Raw genomic sequence first — 17,732 nt, 5'->3', positions numbered from 1 at the left:
GAGGGGGGGGCAGTGGACAAGGAGGGGGGGGGCAGTGGACAGGAGGGAGGGGGCAGTGGACAGAGGGGGGGGCAGTGGACAGGAGGGGGGGGAGTGGACAGGAGGGGGGGGCAGTGGACAGGAGGGGGGGGGGCAGTGGACAGGAGGGGGGGGGCAGTGGACAGGAGGGGGGGGCAGTGTGGACAGGAGGGGGGGGGCAGTGGACAGGAGGGGGGGGGGCAGTGGACAGGAGGGGGGGGGGCAGTGGACAGGAGGGGGGGCAGTGGACAGGAGGGGGGGGCAGTGGACAGGAGGGGGGGGCAGTGGACAGGAGGGGGGGGCAGTGGACAGGAGGGGGGGGCAGTGGACTAGAGGGGGGGGGCGGGGCAGTGGACAGGGGAGGGGGGGCAGTGGACAGGAGGGGGGGGCAGTGGACAGGAGGGGGGGGCAGTGGACAGGAGAGGGGGGGCAGTGGACAGGAGGGGGGGGCAGTGGACAGGAGGGGGGGGCAGTGGACAGGAGGGGGGGGCAGGATGCAGTGGACAGGAGGGGGGGCAGTGGACAGGAGGGGGGGGCAGTGGACAGGAGGGGGGGGCAGTGGACAGGAGGGGGGGGGCAGTGGACAGGAGGGGGGGCAGTGGACAGGAGGGGGGGGGGCAGTGGACAGGAGGGGGGGGCAGTGGACAGGAGGGGGGGGCAGTGGACAGGAGGGGGGGCAGTGGACAGGAGGGGGGGCAGGACAGGAGGGGGGCAGTGGACAGGAGGGGGGGGCAGTGGACAGGAGGGGGGGGCAGTGGACAGGAGGGGGGCAGTGGACTAGGAGGAGGGGGGGCAAGTGGATAGGAGGGGGGGGCGCAGGGACAGAGGGGGGGGCAAGTGGACAGGAGGGGGGGCAGTGGACAGGAGGGGGGGCAGGGCTAGGAGTGGGACAGGAGGAGGGGGGGCAGTGGACAGGAGGGGGGGCAGTGGACAGGAGGGGGGGGCAGTGGACAGGAGGGGGGGGGCAGTGGACAGGAGGGGGGGGGCAGTGGACAGGAGGGGGGGCAGTGGACAGGAGGGGGGGCAGTGGACAGGAGGGGGGGGCAGGGACAGAGGGGGCAGTGGACAGGAGGGGGGGCAGTGGACAGGAGGGGGGGGCAGTGGACAGGAGGGGGGGCAGTGGCAGTGGACAGGAGGGGGGGGCAGTGGACAGAGGGGGCAGGGACAGAGGGGGGGCAGTGGACAGGATGGGGGACAGGAGGGGGGACGCAGTGGACAGGAGGGGGACGCAGTGGACAGGAGGGGGGGCAGTGGACAGGAGGGGGGGGCAGTGGATAGGAGGGGGGGGCAGTGGATAGGAGGGGGGGGCAGTGGACAGTGACACACACACACACACACACACACACACACACACCACACACACACACACACACACACACACCACCAGTTGATGCGCCCTTTCTCAGTTCCGTTTGGCGCCGGAGGTGGGAGCGACACCTACCTGTACTTCCGGGCGCCGCCACCCGTCTGACTCGGCGCCGCGAGGGAGGAAGGGGGTCCGCCATCTTACGCGCCGCGTGGCAGCTGCGGGAAGCGAGGTGATTTGGAGCGGGGAGGGGTGATTTGGAGCGGGGAGAGGTGATTTGGAGCGGGGAGAGGTGATTTGGAGCGGGGAGAGGTGATGCCGCTGGGGAGGGGGAAGAGGTGATGCCGCTGGGGAGGGGGAAGAGGTGATGCCGCTGGGGAGGGGGAAGAGGTGATGCCGCTGGGGAGGGGGAAGAGGTGATGCCGCTGGGGAGGGGGAAGAGGTGATGCCGCTGGGGAGGGGGAAGAGGTGATGCCGCTGGGGAGGGGGAAGAGGTGATGCCGCTGGGGAGGGGAAGAGGTGATGCCGCTGGGGAGGGGGAAAAGGTGATTTGGAGAGGGGAGAGGGAGAGAGGTGTGTGTGTGTGTGTGTGTGTGTGTGTGTGTGTGTGTGTGTGTGTGTGTGTGTGTGTGTGTGTGTGTGTGTGTGTGTGTGTGTGTTTTATTTATTTTTTTGACCTTTGGCCCGTCACTCCGCCTCAGGCCAATGAGAGGTGTGGGGGGCGGGCCAAGGGGGTGGTGTGAGTGTGTGAGGCCAATGAGAGGTGTGGGGGGCGGGCCAAGGGGGTGGTGTGAGTGTGTGAGGCAATGAGAGGTGTGCGGGGGCGGGCGGGCCAAGGGACCAATGAGATTGCCGCTAGGGACACCGGACATCCAGCAGGCAGGCATGCATGCATGCAGGCAGGCAGGCAGGCAAACATACAGTGCTTTCACTAATATAGTATAAGATATATATAATCAAAAAATAAATAGATGATACCGTTCTGTGGCTAACGAAATGCTTTTATTTGTGCGAGCTTTCGAGATACACTGATCTCTTCTTCGGCGATGTTACAATGAATGAAGCAAGGATAACTTAAAAACAGTGTCTCTTGGAATGTTATCTGTGCTTGTCCTTCCCCGGTGTGGATGTGTTTTATGGCTAGAGGTGTCAAAGGGTAACTGAAAGCAAGTGAAGAAAGAGTGTGTATGTGTATCAGTGTGAATAAAAATGAATGGAGAGCCCACAGTATAAACAGTGCTCTACACAAGGTGTGTGTGGAGTGAGAGGGATATAAATGGTGTGGGTGGGTGTGGAAATGTGAGAGTTTGTAGCACAACTACACGGCTAACACGGTACTGATACCTCTACATATATATATATATATATATATATATATATATATATATATATATATAACCCCAACAACCCCTATAACCCCTAACATACACTATATGCACATCAATTATACTATAGGCCGGCGGGGCCCTCGGGTGTTACCCGCAGGCCTGCAGTACCAATTATGTGCCCCCCCCCCTAAATTAATGTCAAAACACATACATACTTATAAAGAAATAACCCCCCTCCCCCCTTAACACATACAATATAGTAATGGCCCACATTTACTATTATCCACAAATGGATAATAGTGAATGTGCCCATTTTAAATACATAAACACCAATCAATACATTAAATACATATAGTACTCACCCATGTCCAGCTGCCACGATGAAGGCCATCCTCATCTTCATCCTGCCCATGCCCCCTCCGCTGCTGCAAAACAGAAACAAGAATGAAAACATCCAATGTAATGTCCCCTAACCCCTTAATCACCATAGCGGTTATTAACCGCTACAGTCATTAAGGGGTTAACCCACCCTCACCCACCACTCGGGATGCCTACATACCCTCCCACACTAACCCCCCACCCCGTGAGGCCTAACCACCTCAGCCACTTACCCACAAGGGAGGCTTACCCACATACCATTGGGGGCAATACACCCCCCCCCACCGCAAGTACCCACAATAAAAACTATACACAGCCCCACAATAAGCATCATTATATTTATTAAATACATTACCCACCCCCTGTGCCCCCCCCCCATAAATACATGATTTATCCTTTTACATACAGGGTTCATACCCCAGCCCCACGCAAGTCCCCGGCGGGCTGGCGGGGCAACTGACAGACCTACAGGGTACCAGCAACTTGTTTCAAACAGGTTCTGGAGGCCTGTTGGTGGGTCCCGCCAAGTACCATGGCCCCGAGGTGGTCTCCTTGGGTCACCGTGGGCCAAAAATGGGTCCCACGGTAGGCCCGCGGATGTCTGGGAGCCCCGGGTCAGACCCACAGGTGTCTTCTGGGCCTCGGGTGGTTCCCACGGGGGTCCTGGGGAACTCACGAGTGCTCACTATGGGTCCGCGGTGCTCCCACGGATGTGGGACCACCGCTTCATCCCCGCACCTATGGGTCCGCGGTGCCCCATGGATGTGGGACCACCGCTTCATCCCCGCAGACTACGGGTCCGCGGTGCCCCCACAGATGTGAGGCCACCGCTTCATCCCCACAGGGTCACCCGTGGAACCACCAGCCTGATACCCGTGAGATACCCGAGGAGACCGCAGGTGGTCTCCAGAGGTCTCACGCAGAACAAGAAACCAACCCTAAAGTAAAAAAAATAACCTGGCCTATACATTCAATACATACACCCCCCCCCCAACACCTACAGTACAATAATGTGCAAAATAACTATTATCCAGATAGGGATAATAGATTAATTTGCCCATTATTAAACATTAACTAGCATATTAAATAAATAAAGTAATACTGACCTCATCAATAAGAAGCCCCCGTCGCCAGCAACATCCTTGTCTTTCATTGCCCACAAAATACATAGCCAATACAAAGCCAATACATTGCAATTACATTCAGATATCAATTAACCCCTTAAACACCTTATTGGATATTAACCGCAAAGGTAATTAAATTGATTTTATTGTAGTGGTGTCTGTATGGAGAAGTGGTATTTGTAGTACAGCATGTTTTTGATAACCCTTCTACATTTATTTGTATATTGGTTCATCATGTGTGTGTGTATATATATATATATATATATATATATATATATATATATAAAAATATATATATCTCTGTGTATATATATATATATATAGTTGCATGATGAAGCCACTGTACAAATGAATGGGTGAAGGGTGGGTATCGGGCCAGTGTGGTCTTAACCCCTTAATTACCTTTGCGGTTAATATCCGATAAGGTGTTTAAGGGGTTAATTGATATCTGAATGTAATTGCAATGTATTGGCTTTGTATTGGCTATGTATTTTGTGGGCAACGAAAGACAAGAATGTTGCTGGCAACGGGGGCTTCTTATTGATGAGATCAGTAGTACTTTATTATTTTAATATGCTAGTTAATGTGTTTAATAATGGGCAAATAATCTGCATGAGATCTCTGGAGACCACCTGCGGTCTCCTCGGGTATCTCACGGGTATCAGGCTGGTGGTTCCACGGGTGACACCTGCGGGGATGAAGCGGTGGCCTCACATCTGTGGGGGCACCGCGGACCCGTAGTCTGCGGGAATGAAGCGGTGGTCCCACATCCGTGGGGCACCGCGGACCCATAGGTGCGGGGATGAAGCGGTGGTTCCACATCCGTGGGGGCACCGCGAACAATTAGTGAGCACTCGTGAGTTCCCCAGAACCCCGTGGGAACCACCCGAGGCCCCGCAGACACCTGTGGGTCTGACCCGGGGCTCCCAGACATCCGCGGGCCTACGGTGGGGACCCAATTGTGGCCCAAAGGAGACCACCTGGGGGCCATTGCGCTTGGCGGGACCCACCAACAGGCCTCCAGAACGTGTTTGAAACAAGTTTCTGGTACCCTGTAGGTCTGTCGGGTGCCCCGCCAGCCCACCGGGGACTCGCGTGGGGCTGGGGTATGAACCCTGTATGTAAAAGGATAAATCATGTATTATGGGGGGGCACAGGGGGTGGGTTATGTATTTAATAAATAGAATGATGCTTATTGTGGGGCAGTGTATTGTTATTATTGTGGGTACTGGGGGTGGGCGGGGGTGTATTGGCCACAACGGTATGTGGGTAGGCCTCCCTTGTGGGTAGTGGGTGAAAGTGGTTAGGCCTCACGGGGTGGGGGGTTAGTGTGGGAGGCTATGTAGGCGTCCTTAGTGGTGGGTGAGGGTGGGTTAACCCCTTAATGACTGTAGCGGTTAATAACTGCTATGGTGATTAAGGGGTTAGGGGACATTACATTGGATGTTTTCATTCTTGTGTCTGTTTTGCAGCAGCGGAGGGGGCATGGGCAGGATGAAGATGAGAATGGTCTTCATCGTGGCAGCCGGAAATGGGTGAGTGCTATATGTATTTAATGTATTTATTGTTGTTTATGTATTTTAAATACACAGGGGGTGTATGTTGTTTACTGCAATGTTTATTGGGGGCAAATGTGCCCCAATAAACATGCTATTCTGCTTAACCCCTTCATTGCCTTAGCGGCTATACACTATGGTAATGAAGCAGCATTTATGTATTTTAATAATATTGTGCGGAAGCAGGGGGTCCCTGAGCTGAACCGCATGATTTGTGGCTCAGAGACCCCCTGCTTCCCGAGTTACAGGCCCCGGTTTGGGGCATCGGTTACAGTGTCGCTGCATATTTATAGCGACATGGCACGAATGGGACGCTATAAAGATGGCGGCGACACTGCCACCCGATGACACATACCGGGGCCTGTAACTTGAGAAGCAGGGGTCTCTGGTTCACAAAGCAACACAGTTCAGCTCAGGTGACCTGTTCAACACAGTTCAGCTCACAGTACACTATTATTATTATTATTATTATTATTATTATTCATGCTGCTTCATTACCGTAGCACATAGCCGCAAAGGTAAGGATTGAGTGTTTATTTATATATTTGTTTTAGTCATAGTGTAGATGTGCAGAGGGTCTCTGGAGCTGAACCGCTTTGGTTTTAGGTCCGGGGACCCCCTGCTTCCCGAGATACAGGCCCCTTTATGGGGTGCCGGTATTCCTCTGCTTTGTTTACATTCCGCGGTCACGTGATCGGGACCTTTAAATGCTGAGGATACCGGCACCTCATAAAGGGGCCTGTATCTCGGGAAGCAGGGGGTCCCCGGACTGAAACCAATGCGGTTCAGCTCCGAAACCCCTGCACATGTACACTATGAGTAAAAGTTGTTTAAAATAATTTATATTTTGCCAATGTTTGCGCTGAGAAAGCGGCTGGCCTCTCTCTGCTGCAAACACCTATCGGCAGAAAAGGCCTATCGGCAGGTTATCGGGAGCCAGGCTGTTTCGCACAGGCTCATCGGCAGTTTTTCTTTCACAGTGATTCGGCAGGGATCGGCATGGATTCGGCCCTTACTGAATACTGCGAGGGCAAATTGCCAAAATAAGGCCTATCGACAACCTTGGCGATTGCACTTTTTCGGCGCTTACTGCATAGAGCCCATAGAGAGTACAAAGCATTGGACACATAAGACAGAATGACAATGTTATCATCAAACCATCAAACATCTGATAAAGGTAGTAATATTGTCATTCTCAAACGGTCTGACTATGTTGAGGAGCGTTTACGGTTATTGTCGGATACCACATGTTACAGGATTCTACCATCCGATCCCACCACTATCTTTAGGAACAAACTTATTAAGATACTGCAAGATGTGAAAGATGAAGTGGTCATCTCAGACAGTGAATATAAATTCATCTTGGGGAGACAACCTCGCATTGCCACTTTCTATCATATTCCTAAAGTACACAAGGGTGTGGTCCCACCACCTGGACGACCAATCGTTTCAGGGATGGGGAACCTCACTACAAATGCTAGTATGTATGTCGACAACATTCTTAAACCCTTTGTGTTTACCTTACCATCTTTTCTGCAGGACACGAAAGATGTCCTTTGCAGATTGGATGGTATTACAGTGGACAGCAATACATTACTTGTGGGATTGGATGTTGAATCTTTGTACACAAGCATCCCGCATCAGGCAGGGATACAAGCAGCGAAATACTTCTTAGACTCAAGGGGTACTGGATTTCACAAAAACAACCTGTTTGTGTTACTATTGCTCAAGTTCGTGCTTACCAAAAACTATTTTTTTTTTAACAACACAATCTTCCACCAGCTGAGGGGTACAGCTATGGGTACCGTTTGTACCCCCACTTATGCTAATCTCTACCTCAGCTGGTGGGAGAAAAAAGTGGTTTTTGTGGATGACATGGATGAGTATACACAGTATATAGACTTTTATGGTCGCTATATTGACTATATACTCATCCTCTGGCACGGTCCTAAAAGGCCCTGCTAGAATTTATTGATATTCTCAATCGCAACGAACTCAATTTGAAATTTACCAGTGATATTCAAAATGATTCGATTAACTTCCTCGACATAACCATCTACAGGGACACTGACGGAAAACTGGCAACAAAGACATACAAAAAGAGACTGCTACCAACAGTCACTTGCAATTTTCCACACACCGTCCACCGCATCTGGTACACAATATCCCTGTTGGTCAGTTCCTGCGACTTCGCAGAAACTTTTCTATGGTAGAAGTCTTTAAACAGCAATCTTTTGAATTGAAAGCACGTTTTATTGAAAGGGGGTACAGCTCTACATGCATCAAACGTGCGAACAGTAGAGCAATACGGCCCACAGACAGGATCTGTTGTGTATGAATAAACAGGGACCCATGCAATCCAAAATTGTTAGATTTGTTGGGGGCTACAACAATCAGTGGTCAGAGGTTTCTAGAATTGTACAGAGACATTGGCATCTCTTGCTGGCTGATGAGGATCTGTGTCCGGTACTTTCACCGAGACCGACACTAGTCAGCAGGAGAGCGAGGAATATGAAGGATTTACTTGTTCGTAGCCATTACAGTAAAACGACATCCAAGACTTGGCTATCGAATATACCAAATTTTTTCTTTAAATGTGGGAACTGCAAGGCTTGTGCCGTCATGCAGCCTACTAAGAAATTTAGCAATTTGAACGATTCAAAAGAATATACCATCCGAACGTTCATCAATTGTACCACAACTGGTGTCATCTACATGGCATCATGCGAATGCGGCAAGAAGTACGTGGGCAAGACACAGCGTCAACTCAGGCGCTGAGTCTTGGAACACGTAGGATCTATCCGCAACCGCTTGGAGACACCTTTGGCAAAACATGTAATTGATGCCCAGGCAATATTGAGGCCATTACATTCTTTGGCATTGATTACCTGGGTATAAGACAGAGACAGGGTGACTGGGGGAAAATCATCCTGCAAAGGGAATGTAGGTGGATTTATGACTTACAGACCCTGTCCCGTAGGGGTCTTAATAAGGGGTTTCGTTTTACACCCTTCTTATACCCCCCCCCCCCCCCCCACATGATAACACTGACATTTCAAGCTGTTAGTGGTTACAGTAGTTATCTGTTTTTACCCTTCTTTTTTTCCATCTTTCTATTCCTTTCTATAAATACACTTTGTCTCTAATGTGCATTCATGCACATGTGATTGTGGTGCCTTTTAAGTGTCCAATCACCTTGTCTGCTCACTCTTATTACTGCCTTAAGCTATTCAACTGGTGATTATCATCTCACTGACAAGTCTTCACAAACGCTGGTTGAATGGTTGTAATTATGGCTCTGTGTTGATTGGCCCGTTGGCTAGCCAATCACGCAATGCTTTAGGATAAGGGAGTATCTCTACCTTATTACTATAGACCCGCCTTCGCGAGCCTGCCATTGGAGGTTGTGATGTGTCCCTCATTCCCCGCCCTCCCTCCCTCCTCCGGCTCACTCCCCCTTCCCAGCATATAAAGATCAGTGAGCGACACCCCTCATTCACTTCCCCTTGAAAAAGCGCCTAAGCGAAATGGCCGTCGGGGGCTGCTGCTAATTACCCCATGGCATTCACGTGGAGCATTACATGGACTCCATTATGGATTGAGCTTACTGTTTTCACATGTACACTGCATTGGGAGCATATGTAGGAGCTTCTTTGAGAGACCATTCACAAACGCAAGTATTATACTTTGTTATTGCTAGTGTATGGGACTCTTATCTCCTCACCATTCATGCAGGAGTATCACACTAGCACTCCAGTGTTTTGTTGTGTGTTTAGTGTTTATTGCTACTAAGCATAAACCTTTGCCCTACATACCCACCCACAATATGATAGTTGGTGGGCTTGTTGTGTATATCTAGCACGCATTGTGCATCCCATTGCAGTGACCCTATGAATATATGCATTTATCTTAACATACTTACCTGATTGGTCATTAATATATATATCAATTTAAGAGTGGTCGTGGGAGGGGGGAGTTTATTAGGAACTCTCTTCCTCCTAGTAGGCTCACAATCCTATTTTTGACAGGCATCTCTACCTTAGTCATCCCCCCCTTTTTTAGGGTTGACTACCCAAGCTTCATTCATTGCAGCTTGGCCCTTTGTGGTATTTTTAACACCCTGTGTTTTATACATTTTGGTACTAATAAAGTGTTTTAATTATTATCATCATATCACCCATTTCATTTGGATAGCCTAGCTCCCACCTGTATTACTTCACACACATCTCATGTGTCTGAGTGCTATTTAATAGGGTTTCTCACTGATTCAACCAACCCTCTGGGATGCTGTTCTGCCAGTATTTTTTGCCCATTCCTTTGTCAGAATAAAGGTGCACAAGGTCCCCCAGCCTACAACTGAAATGAAATGCAGGGTTCACACTCCCTGTATGCTTTCCCACAGGGTGCACCTCCAAAAGCACAGTCCAGATACCCATAGTCCTTCGTTACATTGAAAGAGTTCTGGCCCCAGATTTTCCTTATAGAGCAGCAGCTTGAAGGGTACACGCTCTCCAGATTTCCCATCGGAGAACCCCCCAACATCTCGTCATAATTGAATGAAGCGTACACGCTCTCTGGAAACGTACCCTCAAGTTGCGCCCCAACTTTCACAGTATAATATGCACAGATGCACAGGGTTCTTTCGGTACACTGAAAGGCTGTCCTGTCCCTGTCTTGGATCCTTGATGAAGGGTACACGCTCCCCGGATTTCCAATCTGAGTGCGCCCCAACTCAGTCTATCCTTGGTCAGGGTCTAGGCAGCCCCCTCCCCGGTGTCGCATCAGGGAGATGCTCCCCCTTCCTCAATGCGGATGGGTGCCTCGGCTCCCTGGGGTAGCATCGGGGCCCGCCCCGGCCTCTTTAACTGCTGCTGGCTGCAAAGTCTCTGAAAACCTGCCCTGTTGCTTTATCTAAGCAGCGCCACCAATTGTAGCGCTGTTTCCTCCCTTCTCTGGAAACATGTTTCTGCTACTGATGTCTGTGGTACGGTGTGACAGAGCAGCCTGTTGGCGAGGGCAGATAGACTCACAGACAGAGGGTTCCACTTAACTATAGTGGTTTATTTGCCACCAAACAGCAACCAAAACTTTGGGGCTACTGCCCCTTTAATGCAAAACACCAAAATAATCAAATCAAATCCTATTCCCGTTAGGGAAACTAACTATGCCAGCAGGTCCCTAGCTAACGGCGCTGGTCAACTAACTTGGTTCCCAGCCCAAAACACGCCCTGGTATATGGAACAAAGTAACACAGTCTCTGCACAGAACAATAAAGGGTTTTTGCTTATCTGTCAGTCCTTGTCTTTATTCTGGGTGTGATTCCCAGCTGGACCCCGCAGGCCTGCTTCTTTCAGTCCTAGGATCCATAACAGCCAGACTCTCCCTGAGTGGGAGAATTAACTTCCTCTCTCTCTGTGTGGAGGAAAGTAGTCTGTCTGTCTCTGACAGCTTCCTGTCTTTTATCCCTGCTTAATCAAGAGTTCATTGTCCACACCTGCATGAAATCCAACACCCATGCAGTCTGGAAAGGGGGTTAACCTCTTCACTCCCTTACATGCGGTCATACCTGTGAGGTTCCAGGAGAGCTGAGTGTCCACGATGTTGTGGAGTAACAGGACAGGCTTTCAGTGATCCTTAGGTTCTTCCATGTGGTGACAGCACCTCCAGTAACAGCAGGATGCAGTATAACTGCAGGCAGTCCCTACCACAACAGTCTTACTCCTATAATTCAGGCTAATAGACTGCAACTCAGCCAGAAGTATATAAACGGGATCTTTATTTGATGCAGCCACTGCAGATGGTATAATAGCGCTGCATATAGTAGAGTAGGGGTTTCAGACCCTTGGATGGAGCTGGCCAGCATATAATGTGATGAGGCCTTGTGCTAAGCATAGATCTTTGCTCCTCCACCCATGAGGGGCTGAAGGGAACGCCAACACACACACTCCTCTCCCCAGGAGGGGCAGAGGAGAACAGACTCCTATAATTTAGAACATCCTCCCCCATTTATTTATTTATGTATTTATTTATAAAATGTTTTACCAGAAAGTAATACATTGAGAGTTACCTCTCATTTTCAAGTAATTCCTGGACATAGAGTTAAGATGACAAATAATACATGGTTACACATACAGTTACATAAGTGAACAGGGTTTACATTATTTAAAAGACATTGCATACACAGTTAAAGATAATGTATATTATAGGTGTATGTAACAATTACAGACCAGATTAAAATGTGAGATAGCCTTAGTTTTGAAAGAACGTAAACTGGTGGTGGATGTAAGAGTCTCCAGTTTTGGGGTGCACGGTAAGAGAAGAAGGAGCAGCCAGATACTTTGTTGAACCTTGGGACCATGAACAGTCTTTTGGAGTCAGGTCTCGGATGATAAGTGCTGCATGTGGTAGTGGTGAGGAGCTTGTTCAGATAGCTGGGTAGCTTGCCCGGAAAGTAATTGAAGTCGACAGGACTTTGTGCCTAGACTCAAATGATGACCACTCTAGTTCTTTGAGCATTTCGAAGTGATGTGTGTTGTAGTTGCATTGGTGAACAAAACGGCATTTTGAATTTCAGAGGGTGTCAAGTTTGCTAAGGTGGGTTTGGGGTGCCGAGCCATTTACTATGTCTCCATAGTCAATAATTGGCATTAGCATCTGCTGTGCGATACGCTTTCTGACCAGGAGACTTAGGGAGGATTTGTTCCTGTAAAGTACCCCTAGTTTGGCATAGGTTTTGGATGTCAGGGCATCAATGTGCATCCCAAATGTTAAGTGGGAGTCAAACCATATGCCCAGGTATTTAAAACTAGTAACAGGAGTTAGGGTGGTGTTAGCATTTGTTCTTATCTGGAGCCCAGTCACTGGAAGCTTTGAAAATTTAGCCTTGGTCCCAAATACCATTGTTAGTCTTGTCAGTGTTTAAAAACAGTTTGTTTTGGGAAATCCAATTTTCATGTCTCAAAAAGTCAGATTGAATTATGTGTTGAAGGTCGGAGAGGCTAGGGCTCTGTGCATATAAGATTGTGCTATTTGCATACATGTGTATTGAATCTCCCTTACAAGCTGTAGGAAGATCATTGATGAACACTGAGAAGAGTAGGGACCCCAGAACAGAGCCTTGCAGGTCACCACAGATGATATCCAAGGGGTTGGAGTTAGAGCCTGAGATGGACACATGTTGGGTTCTACCTGATAGGTAGGACTGAAACGAGTTTAAAGAATGTTCTCCCTATTCAAGAGCACCGGAGTTTGTTAAGCAAGATAGCATGGTTAACAGTATCAAAAGCCTTTGCAAAATCTAGGAATATTGCACCAGTGAGTTGTCCCCGTGCCATTCCACACTGAATTTCATTGCAAACTTTTAGCAGGGTAGATATGGTGGAGTGGGGCGAAAGCCAGATTGGAATTGTCTAGAGAAATTTGTCTTGGTATAGTAATCGCTTAATTGGGAGTGAACACATTTTTCCATGACTTTGGATAGTATTGGGAGAAGAGAGATTGGCCTGTAGTTTGAGACAGTGTTTTTGTCCCCAGGTTTGAAGATTGGAACAACTCTGGCAGTTTTCCAGGTCTTAGGGATATGGCCTGCAGACAGGATAGAGTTGTCTATGGAACCGTCCACATTGGCTGCTTAGTTTTAATTTGAGGAGTGCTTGTGTAATCTCCTCTTCGGATACTGGGCTAAATTGAAAATTTTGGCCAGTGTTGGGAGGGGGTGGGGCTATATGGGTACTCCCAGGATGAGATTCATGTTTGTGGTTAGGGTTGCTTTTTGCTAGTAAGTTAGTAGCACACCCCACAAAGTAATCATTGAATGCATTTGCAATGTCAGTGGGGTTTGTCAGCGTAATATCCCCCTTAGTGATATTACTTGGTTGTTGATGGTTAGAAGGCTGGAATATGTTGTTGATAACCTTCCAGAAGTTAGCTGGGCTTGATGTATTTTGGAGGAGATTGTCAGAGTAATATTGTGCTTTTGCATGCCTTGTTTGCTTTGTGCACATATTCCACAGGCCTCTGTAATGATTGAGATCCTTAGTAGTGCCAGTTACTTTGTAGCTTTTCCACAAGGCATCCCTCATGCAAAAGGGGAGGGTGCAGGGTCTGCACCAGGATTGGCTGCAACACATACCCAGTGCCACCACCTATCTTGTCACTCAGGGAGGCTGCATGAGGGGGGACCTCACAGGATAGCCTGTCACTGTCTGTACCTAGGAGAACTTACATGTCAGGGGGCAGAAAATAGCTGGACCAGCCATGGCTATACATATGATACATAAAACTTAGCCGAATGCCCTCCTATTGTCTCTGTATGTTCTTCCTACCTTAGATTGTAAGCTCTTCGAACAGGGACTCCTCTTCCGATATGTTACTTTTATGTCTGAAGCACTTATTCCCATAACCTGTTATTTGTATTATTTGTTCTTTATATGATTGTCACATGTATTACTACTGTGAAGCGCTATGAACATTAATTGCGCTATATAGATATACATACATACATACAGTACATAATATCGCTGTTCTTTCCTCTCCAGCAAAAGACCCATAGAATTTTAGGTACTGGATTGGAGTAATGCAAATGCCTTAATAACGTAATGCAACTTAAAGATAATGCAGTTTTATACTACAATAACATGATATTAGCCCTATGCCAATGACCTCAAGTATGACTCTCATTTTTGCATGTAATTATCTGAATAAATAAGGTGTTCTCAGGAAAAATAACATCCATTCCTTAGAGAGACAAAGAGAGAGTTCTATTTAGTAGTCTACCCATGGAGTTTTTTACCTCCAAAAACACTTATCTACATGGAGAAATCTGTGAACATACCTGAGTTACTGTACCTTGGAGAAAGTATATTTAAATATATTTTAAATCTTTTGCATACAGAACCTTATATCTTTCTATGTCTCTGTCATTTCACCCGGTCGTCTTTTGAATTGTACAACTATTTTAATGTTCAAACAAAAAATAGTGAACCTAAATTTGGGCTAATTTGTACATCTCTAATATCCATGCTGCTATCTTATTCAATGATAAATCAGGAATCCTGCAAAGAATCGTAAAAATATTTTTATACATATTTTGAACTGGCTAATTCTCGAAAGCTGAACATCTCAATTTTGCACTCACGGGACCTTCCAATTCTGAGATACGTACTGTTTTTAGTGCCAGTGCTGCTTCACTTAAAATCTAACATGCCCACCTGTTTCGACAATTGACATTGAGGCTCCCTAATTGCACATGGAACCTGAAATATTTGGCAGCCATATTGAATTCCTGGTTGGAATTTAAACACAGGCACAAGTGTCTGTAAATATCTCAGGAACTGTGGAGTTAGCTCCAGTGGACCCATGGTTCCAATTATGTAAAAAAAATGTATTTCCTCAAAAAAATATGGAATACATGTAAGTCAAATTAAATAAGACTTTAACGAGTTGTTTTTTTGTTACATTTTTCTTAATCGTTTGTAGGGTTTGCGGGAGGGGGTACATAAAAGCAGAGGGAATGGGGTACATTGATACATATAATTGGATACAATTACAAGTGGATTAGGAGCTAGGGCAAGAGGGAAGGAGAGTTTGCCGAGTTTTATACCACTTGCTTTAGCAAGGAAAAATAATTTAATTTAGAAGCTAACAGCATGCAACCAATTAGTGCACCCTTTTAGTTATTATTTAATAAGTAGTGATTGAACATTTAAATTCATTTTCGTTACATGAAAAAGCATAGCTATGCTGTACTTTTAGTTGATAGAAAAAGATGGTTTAATCATTATATTGCATCTTCAAAGGAACCGACAAAAGATATTTCAGTAGGCACCAAATCCTGCAGACTAAATAGCCTACAGATATGTAATTAAAGCTGAAACAGAGTCTATAGTTTCTATGAATTAAAAAGGGTCAGCCATGACCGCTCATAAGAGATGGCTTAAGCCATAATTGTTTAAGAAGGTCAAATTGTTTTTACATAATTTTTTTGAAGTTGTTTTTAAACATAGTTTGAAACTAAAAAATGATTACATTATTGAAGTTAAAAGATATAGAAAATGCTCTTGGGTCAGTTCAAGTAGCATCTATGTCATTAATACTGTACAGTAGGTGCACTGTGGAAGACTGAAGAGAAAGCAGCCTGAAAAACAACAGATTAGGATTAATGTTTCAGTTTTATCTGTTGATGAATGGGAAGTAATCACATGAAGCGCAGTTAGAGCAGTCATTTTGATTCCAATGTTTTATCTGAAACGGGGTTCTTTACCCCAAGAGAGATATGGGCATATATTTACTAAGCGATGCACTGCCGTTAAACCTTTTCGAGTGCTGCAATACACCTTACAGGCATTCTATCACTGGAAGGTGTCTTATAGCATAGCACCACTTAGTAAATATGGGTATGGCCCATGTTTTATTAGTTGCCCTCTGTGTAACAAAATAATTCATGTTTAGTAAAGTAGCCACTGATTTATATACTGTATGTATATAACGGCAGCAGACGACCACACATAGAGACTCTCTTCATGGTGGGACCCTCCAGCTGTATACCACCCCACATGGAGGTGGACGCCATCGCTGACAACGACAACGTGGAACAGATGGGCCCCTTTCTTCAGTCAGTGGTACCAGGTACTGGAGCACCTGGCAGGTATCAGAAAGTCAACAAGTGCACCAACTAAATGCTTATTTATTCAACATGTGGGAGATATACAGGACCTGTGAGCTCACATCTGAGATACCTGTGAGCATGCATCTGAGATACCTGTGAGCATACACCTGAGGTACCTGTGAGCATACATCTGAGATACCTGTGAGCTCACATCTGAGATACATGTGTGCATGCATCTGAGATACCTGTGAGCATGCATCTGAGATACCTGCGAGCATACATCTGAGATACCTGTGGGCATGCATCTGAGATACCTGTGAGCATACATCTGAGATACCTGTGGGCATGCATCTGAGATACCTGTGAGCATTCATCTGAGATACCTGTGAGCATTCATCTGAGATACCTGTGAGCATGCATCTGAGATACCTGTGATCACACATTTGAGATACCTGGAAATTAAGCATATTTAAATATGCAGAATGTAATATGTATTTTGCTTACACTTGTCAAAATTTGTGAACTTTTTAAAATGTTTGAGCAAAACATACTGTACATATATGTGCCCAGGTCTCCCTCTGGATTTCCCGTTGGCTGCTCCTTAGCTCTGCTGTGGCCAGGAAGCTGTGGGAATGCTGCAGTCAGGTGGGGATGGCGAGCGGGTCGCCAGGAGTCCTTGGAAGCACTCCAAGTAGGGTGCCGCCATGTTGGATGTGTGCGCATGAGCAGTGAACCTTGTGCATGCACAGAGAGGCTCCAAGGCCGGCGGCCATTAAAAGTAGGGCGCGCATGCACAGAAGCTTGCCAAAGTGGCAGCCATGTTAACTATAGCTCAGCAGGAGAACTACAACCCCAAGCAGCCAGTGGGGCTGCAAGAACATGTGAGGTACAACAGCCAATAGGGCTGCAACTAGCCCCTGCTCTCAAGAGTTCATACATTTGGCACGCAATGACCCACACCAGTCGGAGCTGTGACAAAGAAGGGTAAAGGTGTGCTTAGTGTCAGTGACCACTGAGCTAGGCCTGAGACCCCTCATAGGCCCAAGCTAGGCCCCGACTCCCTGTATAAGTTTGTTGCTGCCTCAGGAACAGGCCCATTAGATAGGGACACTGCCTCTGTAGTTGCAGAGTTTCAGGGACACAGCAGGACGCCGAGCAGTAATTGCAGCCTGTGGTCTGGGACCAGGCGACCACACATAGAGACTCTCTTCATGGTGGGACCCTCCAGCTGGATACCACCCCACATGGAGGTGGACGCCATCGCTGACGACGACAACGTGGAACAGATGGGCCCCTTTCTTCAGTCAGTGGTACCAGGTACTGGAGCACCTGGCAGGTATCAGAAAGTCAACAAGTGCACCAACTATACACTCTTACTGTGGGCAGCGCTGTCAACACACTTGAGGTGGCTTGATA

General features: G+C 47.6%; 1 protein-coding gene across 1 annotated transcript in view; it reads right to left on the bottom strand.

Annotated features, from left to right (window-relative positions):
* The window catches only part of TFEC (transcription factor EC), a 234,662-nt gene that overhangs the window by 189,640 nt on the left and 27,290 nt on the right, over positions 1-17,732 (bottom strand). The gene's annotated exons all lie outside the window — the stretch shown is intronic.

This window comes from Ascaphus truei, chromosome 5 (assembly GCF_040206685.1).
Source record: "Ascaphus truei isolate aAscTru1 chromosome 5, aAscTru1.hap1, whole genome shotgun sequence".
Taxonomy (NCBI): Eukaryota; Metazoa; Chordata; class Amphibia; order Anura; family Ascaphidae; genus Ascaphus; species Ascaphus truei.
Note: the sequence above shows the minus strand (reverse complement) of the source record. Positions and strands in the feature narration are given on the sequence as shown.